The sequence below is a fragment of the Macrobrachium nipponense genome, chromosome 33 (assembly GCF_015104395.2).
Source record: "Macrobrachium nipponense isolate FS-2020 chromosome 33, ASM1510439v2, whole genome shotgun sequence".
NCBI classification, from domain to species: domain Eukaryota; kingdom Metazoa; phylum Arthropoda; class Malacostraca; order Decapoda; family Palaemonidae; genus Macrobrachium; species Macrobrachium nipponense.
Window position 1 is genome coordinate 21,829,289 of NC_087219.1, and position 8,513 is coordinate 21,837,801.

The 8,513-nt window shown below is 37.4% G+C and overlaps 1 long non-coding RNA gene across 1 annotated transcript in view; it reads left to right on the forward strand.

Annotated features, from left to right (window-relative positions):
* LOC135202709 (uncharacterized) overlaps positions 1-8,370 on the forward strand; it is a 12,573-nt gene extending 4,203 nt beyond the window's left edge. Inside the window, exon 3 of the long non-coding RNA XR_010311795.1 lies at positions 8,181-8,370. This is a non-coding gene — a long non-coding RNA (uncharacterized LOC135202709). The remainder of the gene's footprint in view (positions 1-8,180) is intronic.
* The last annotated feature ends 143 nt before the right edge of the window (positions 8,371-8,513 follow it).

Genomic DNA, 8,513 nt, shown 5'->3' on the forward strand with positions numbered 1-8,513 from the left:
AAAAAATTTAATAATGATTAATGATGCAGATAATGGCGATTGATAAAAAGAAAAACTCACTAATAGCATGAAATTATGGATAGGTAATGGCAAAAAATTTGTTCTGGTGTACTCACCAAAATCTGAGAAGTTCTTGTCTTGTTTTCATTTTTGTAGAGCAGTCAGTTACATTAATCTATACAGAGGCAGGGGCTTTCAACAAAGAGTGGAGGTAGGCTGGCAATGTTGATAAGCCTAGACATCCAAATATGCTTTCGTGGTATGATTTCAAAAATGATGAGGGCATGGCATTGTCTGCTCCAAGTCCATGGTGGACAGACCCATTCATCGCCAGGGTTTTTGGCTGATCTCATGAAACTTGAGGATACAGATGACATCATCACAATGTTCAGTAGATTGAGTAGCACTGGAGGCCACATGTGACACACAAAGTTGCTGTTACAGCATTTGGTAGTCTGCATGACATTAGAGGATACAGATGACACAGATCCAGTATTTGTCACAGTGTTTGGCAATCTACAAGGCCCTAGAGGCAACAGATGGCACTGACATTACAGACCCATTCGTTGTCACAGTGCTTGGCAGTCTGTAAGACACTGGAGGCCATAGATAATACAGACATTACAAAGACCCAGTCATTGTCACAGTATTCAGTACAGGGTGTTCAGCCTCATCAATGGATGGTTTCACCAGTTTGGAACAACTGCTGGTGATGGCACTGGCACTGGATTCAAATCTGATGACAGTGGCACATTTGGCCACATATGTGGGGTACTACTTTATTTTAGTACTAGTCCTTGATATTGTAATTTTTTCTTGCTTAGCTCTTCAGTTTCCTTAGTATGTTTAATATGACAAAGATACTAAAATCAGTTGGAAATTTACTATTACTGAGTTATTTACTAATAACTTTTGATGCCCACCTGGACTTTTTCACATGACTGGGGGCTCCTCACTGAAATTCTTTTGTCCCAGTATACTGACGGTACGGATGGCAAACATATTTGGACTTCTTTTGTTATATTCATCTGAAAATGTATGTATGTGAACAACACTGAAACCTGACTTGTTTCACTCTATACCTCATTAATTAAGTGGGATTTTGAAATTGACGCATTGATTGAAAAAAAAAAAACATTTCCAGTTCTTGGTAATGGTTTCTTTGGTAAAGACATGTAACTCTTGCTTCTTGGATTACTTTGGGTGATTTGTTAAAAGTGTGTTTTGAATGATTATGACATTTCAATAACCAATTGTAGTTTATGAATACTGTACTAGAACCCCTTATATCCTACAACTATAGGGCACATCAGTGAGAAAGCAAGGATTTTGGATTGGAGAATATAGCATAAAATGCATGAAATGACAAGGCTATATTCTAAAATCCTCCTAATAGCCTACTTTTGTTTTAGAGTGTAACAAATTTGTAGGTTAGGTCTAGTTTTATAGATACTGAACACATTTGATATCCTGCAATGAAACGGTTACAGTGGTAAAGCAGGACTTTTGAGTGGGAGAAAACACAAGAGTGAATTACAAAGATGTATTCCTATACCATTCTGATTGTCATTATGAAAACTTTTATTGAAGGTTTTCAAAGTAACATTAAGTACTAGCTCCAGAGAAGATTCAGCAATAGCTAAATAGGGACCTGGTGACCTATGGTATGTCTGTGGGGAACGGGACAAGGAGAGACCCCATGTTAGGTTAGGTTAGGTTAGGTATTTTAAGCTAGGTCATAACCTAAATATGCATTTATCTTAATTTATTTGTAGTGCCATAATTCGCTTAATTGGGGGGTTCGGACAGGCCCTTAACTCCCCATCCCACCACTATGGTAATGACCCAACGCCCAGTTTACATTAAGCTTGGTGTAGTCAAGCTAGGGAGCACACTATATATTTTAAATATGTACATCCTATACTTCACACATTCACCACCCTGAAACCTCCCTCCTAACCTAACTTAGGGCTGTAAATGAAAGTAATTAGTATTGCTACCTAGCCTAATCACAACTAGTATAATGTAGAGTAAGGTACTGGGTCTTTACCTTGTTGAGGTGGATTAAGGGGCATCTGAACTGCCATTGAACCTAACCTGTCACTGCAAATTAAGATAAATATTAGGGTTACAACCTAGCCTGAAAACACCTAACATAACCCCACTAACCAGGGGTTTCTCCCACTTCATCCCCCAAAACATATCCAAAAAACCCAGCTTTCCCACTGTGGTCCCCCACAACTGTATGATATCAGGGTGACCCAATATCTCTAAAGCTACTCATTGGCTAAAGAAATGAATGTCAGCTATATTATATGCACACATTGAAGCAAAGGAAAATCATATTTTCAACTCTGGAATTCGATTATGTTTGAATTCAAATTTTGGTCAATTTTGACGTGAATACACGAATGTATTTAACCAATCCAAACTTGTGGTGCTGTGTCCTTGCTTGACTTGGAGCCTTGCACCCTTGGGAGCCCCAATTTAACCCACCCTAGAGGACTGTAAACTGAAATAAATAGGGTCATGACCTAACCTAGGGTGCTAGGTCATTTACAGCCTCTGGGGCGGGGATGTCACACCCCCTGGTATTCTCCCCACCCAACCCCAACACTCCCTTAACTAACACACCTTAATTCCTCAAGCACTTACTAATCTACTGCATGATGTTACTGTTAAATCTTGCAGAGGTATCAAGGGGATAATAGCCTTTCCAGGATCAAAGTATTATATACACCCATGTCTATATTGTGTGGTTGACAAATTATATAGATAAACAATATCTTCATGCAACCATCTACTTAACTTAGAATGAGTGTCCCTTTGACTTTTACAAAAGTGGATCCATACCGGTTTACTATCACCCATTTCTCCAAATATTTGTATGATCACCTATTGGCCTAAGAGGGTTCCAGTATCTCCGAAACTAGACTTAGCCTACTAGACACAAAAACTTAGGAAAATAGTCCTATTTTCAACTCCAGGATATGATTATGGATTAAAGCTTAAAATACATCCTTGTATTTCAATCTTTTGTATTTCCCCAACCCAAAAATTATATAATAGGCCAAGTTGTAAAGCTAAAAAAAATAAATAAATAAATAAATAAAGGAGGTCCATTATCTCTAAACTAGACCTCGCCTAATAAACTACTACCAACTACAAATCATTAAATAATAAAAAAAAAAAAAATTTGAAACTACTAGGCCTATTTCATCTCCAAAATAAAATTTGGTAGTACTACCTAGCTAACATAGTATAGCCTACCCTACCAGGTAAAATTCAATTAACCTTATTTTAATGTGAATGAGAGCTTACACATATTAGCAATCAAGGGAATTTCAGAATACATCCTCTTAGCCTTCCTACCTATTTAAAGTTTTAGTAGTTTCTCACAGATAATTTGCGATAGATGTTATTGTTGTTGTTGAAAGAGATTTTAGTATGATTTTCGTATTACTAAGCATATTAATAAAGTAATAAGACTTAACAATGCACTAAAAACTCGCATATCAAGGACTGGCATTTATAATATTAATGTAAAATAATAGGCTGCTAAATATCTACCTACTGACTAGTACTAGGGGAAACAACCGACTGGACTAGCTGATCCAGTTTTCACCGCGTGTGGATCCACCCTTCGAAATAGTACTTTAACACATCCTGACACCGGAGATGGGCACCAGTCATGAGTCATCGGTGGTGAGAGCAGCAGCTCGAGACCTCTACTATCCTTTCGAACTAAGTATTTTCTCCAAAGTTAGAAATTAAGGTCATATTTTAAGATTAAACAGAGGTTAATGAAAGTCTAACCATGCGCAGTGCAAACATACCTCCAGGATGCTTTCGAAATTTTTACTTAGTATAACACCAACAATTTAGAAGATTGATGCCATCTCGATGTTTGCAGAGTCGCTTGTGTCAATAAACTTTCTATTCCATGTGCTAAATCCGCATACCACTTTTACCCATAGACACTGGGGCACTTTCTAAACAAAAATCGTCAACAACGACACCAACAACGGCTTATCCAAGGAAACTACGATGTTTTGGTAGAAGAAGAAGAAGTGTGCACTAGATAATTATTTAAATATATAGTTAAAGAGCAGTATAAGGTCATGAATGGCATAAATTTTTTACATATTCATGATTATTAATTTGAAAATATTCGTTGTTAAAAAAGTAAATACATTCCTGACTCAAATATCAAAAGTTTTGCTGTGAACAGTACCTACGGCATTGTTCACACTCCTCTATTGTTTATCAGTGTTGCCAATTGGTATGAGTTTACCCTCCAATCTGGGTATAAGACTTACACAAAACCAGGGAAATAAGTAAAATTAGCGTATCTATTTGTAGTATATATACATAGTAGAGCAATTTTATCATTATTGCATTACTATGACAACTAGAATTCATGGAAACAGTTTGTAAATGCATCAGCGTATGTGTGAAGCTCCACTAAAATGGCAACAATGATATCATTTTGCTGTTGTTTGCTCGTATCTACTTTAGAAATATCTGTAATTTTGGGGGGTTAATTTGGCTGCAAAAATGGGATAATAGACATGAATCAAATTAACATTTTGAAATAACCAAGTAAAGTTAAACTAAATAATGAGTAAGGTAAACAATTAAGGGAATAAAGCTTTGCAACTCATAAACCATGTAGCCATGTGCTGCCCACAACTGTGTTTGTAGAGTGAGTGCTTAGAAACCAGGAACTGCAACGTAGTTCAAGTGCAAGTGCAATTTGGAGTGAATTAAGACTAAAACATATATAATTACAATCAAATAAACACTGTGGAGTTTCAGTTGTGATGGCAGTAAGGATAAAACAGTAATTCTACAGAATAGTTCCGCAAGGGCTGCAAGGAACGTAACTGCAGATACGACATCCACTTGGGATTGGGGCGTCCAATGTATTTCGCCGTGTTTAGTACCGGCCCCCGGGGGTTAATTACAGTCGTCCGAATAAATATTACTTAAAATTCTTGTTCAGGAGGTAGAACTGTATAGAAAACTGCAACTGCCATAGTCTAGGCTGCCGTGGAATAGCACTGTAGATCTACCGATAAAACCACCGATTACAAGGTAAAAATGAATTTCAGTTCAAACCATGACCCCGGGAATAAGTAGTTTCATACTTTCACTAATATAGGCAATGAAGTGTTGTATTATTGTGGGTATTTCTACAGAAGCAGTCCGCACGGACTGCAAGGAACGTAGCCGCGGATACGACATCCACTAGGGATTGGGGCGTCCAATGTATTTTGCCGTGTTTAGTACTGGCCCCTGGGGGTTAACTACAGTCATCCAAATAAGTATTACTTAAAATTCTTGTTCAGTAGGTAAAACTGCATAGAAAAACCGCAACTGCCATAGTTTAGGCCGCCGCAGAAAAGTACCCTAGATCTACCTTATTGTGCCGATTACAACTGCAATCTCGAGTAAGATCAATAAACGTTACATATATACGCTAACATTGTTCAAACGATTGCTGGGAAGGCTGGGAAAGATGTTGGATCCTTTGCGGTTACGAACGACACCTCAGTCGGTGGACGCCATATTGGAATTAAAAACTGCCTTGAAAACATATTTTACAAAGACCTCACATGCCTATTTTGTTCGTATGGTGTTTTCATATAGATCACATTATGTTGACGAAACTTCATTAAAGATGTAATTGTATTCTTGTTTCACCAATTAAATATAGAGTGAATATGGCTGATCCACACAATGACGATGGATCCACTGCTGTGTTTCCCCCTAGTAGCCACCAGGCATTTCCTTTTGTTTAATATTGCTTTCCTCTTTATCCTCACTTAGGTATTATGGAACTGCCTTAGTTAGTAGCATCACTATACCCAGAAGAATTCTTAAAATCATCATCTGAGGAGAAACATCATCTAAAATACCTTTAGGCTTACATCATCTAAAATACCTTTAGGCCTAGTACTAGGTAGTACCTACCACTACCTACACTGTTTTTTTTTTTTTTATCTGTCCATCCACCTGTGGTGTTTGCGCATGGTAACACTGCATCTCGGGCTTTAAATAATAGCCTATTTCGAATATTAACGGTGTAATTCGCATACAGTAAATTATTAAAACACTTTTCAGTTGCATATGTATACCCAGATATCCTTTTATTTACCTAAAACTTAGACATAGCGTAACTATTTAAAACCTGGGACGCAGTCTTACCATGCGAAAACACCACAGGCAGATGGACAGATGTTAAAAAACAGAGTAGTACCAAGGGAGATAGCTAGGCCTATTTTTCTTTTTCCACACTAGCCTTGTCCACATTCCACAATTTATATTATCTTCGTTGTCTACACTCGTTAAAGCGGTAACATTATCTCCCAACGATTAATAATACTGCCGTTACAACCGATAAAGTTGTAGGTATATATTTATTAGGCACAGGATATAGGTACGGCAGCCGTATCCCGATCGCGGTAGATATTGGTACGGCAGTGAATTGCGCATGCGTCAATTTCAGACTTCCTGCCGTACAAATAATATAGTGCAGTAAGGGTACGGCAGATTCTGTCATTGGTGCCGTATTTGCGCTCTTGACTTGCTGTAGATACGGCAGTTAGCTGTATCCGTTTACCAGTTTGCTAATCATACTGTATTATGTAAACCAGAGTTCGGCTTTTAGGTGGGACAGTCACGCTTTTTGAACTTCTGTCCCTGTTTTTTCAGTTAGCAAAATGTCCCTCCCCCCTTTTTTTGTTTGTTTAGCTTTTGTGAATTTTGTCCCGTTTTTGTACTACAAAAACAACACTATCCCGATTTTAATAGAATAATGCTAAAATTTGGTTTAACATTGCCATTTCACTACCTGGTAAATTCTATCGTCTTCTCCGACAGCTGCAATATACCCAATGAAGTGAATTAAAAGAATATTGTAAAGTGTATAACGGCCCTTGCAACTGTCGATGTCGGGCAGAATAAAGGGCCGAGAAAGTCACCAAAGGTACGATGGTAGTGTATATATTTATATATAATCCTCTTTGAATCTCCTCTTCGGAATTCTTTTCAGGGCCAATTCGATCGTTCGTGACCTACGTATATACCATGAATTACCCAATTTTTGAAAGTTTGAGTCTTCATAGATGTCTATGGCTTTTTTCAGCTCGTTAAAGCCTAAAAACATCTGTTTTTCGGCGAAAACTAATGTATTATTCCGCGGTTCATGCTGTTCCGTCACCATTTTTCTTGCTGTCACTGATATGCCCAAAGACTGTGTATACACTTCAGTATATAGTCTTTGGATATGCGTGAGGCGGTAAACAAGGGTTCGCGCATACGCAATTCACTGCCGTACCAATATCTACCGAGATCGGGGTACGGCTGCCGTACCAATATCCAGTTCGTATTTATTACGGGCGCAGTTCACTTCATCTCTCACGCGACATCGGCGACACTAACCATAACAATTAACAAAACTAACTTGTTTAAATATACTTTATAACGGCCCTCCAAAAGTGCAGTGCCTAAAATGGCTTTGCCAACCTCAGAGTGTATAACCTTATTTATTGCAGAAACAAGCCGAATAGCAACTCGCCGACGAAATACACTAATAAAAGCGATTTTCGACCGTAATTCAAATTCAAATTCAAAATTTTATTCAAAATGAATATAATTAGCAAACAAAAAAATAAAGGTATTGGTAAAAGAACTTATCCCTTGGGTCTTACGACCTAATAAAATCAGCTTGCATACAAATAATCTAAAATTCCTTTCAGCTGTACCTACAAATCTTAAGTTACATGAACTAAAATTGTCTTTACAATTAGCAAGGTCTTTTATTATTCCTTATTTCTCACTTTGTCTGGGAAGTTCAAGGAAGGAATATCTGTCCCGACCCGAATTCTGTTGGAAATTGCGCATAACAAGTTTTTCGATTGATAAACAAAAGGGCAATTTCTTTTGGGTGCAAGTTATCCCGGAGATATCGTGGATTCGATTTGTATAATTTTGCGGTTCAGTATTCATGAATATATAAAAGAAAATCGTATTGTGTAGGTAACACAAATACATGGATATATATATATATATATATATATATATATATATATATATATATATATATATATATACAGCATCTATAAACACTAGATATGTGCTCATAGACTTAAACTAAACTCACTACCGTTTTTCAGGCGTTGAAATTGCCGAGGTCATCACTGCCCCGTGTCTCTGCAAACCGTGTCAGTTCCTGCTGAGAGAGCGACCTTGCACTTGCAGGGAAGACTTTTCATGTGTCCATGCTGCCAGATTTGTCCCAACGGACACAACAGCCTTGGCATAAAATGTGGGAGGATGTGGCCAATCTTGAGGATAGCGTATTGTATACTCGTGTCTCAAAAAATATTTTTTACTTTTTAGTGTTAAAAAGAATTACATTTTTATTATACTTTTCAGTTTTGACAGAAATTGTTAACCGATTTATGAGTGTAACTAACGAAACTGAACGTGGATAAATTCATTTGGGT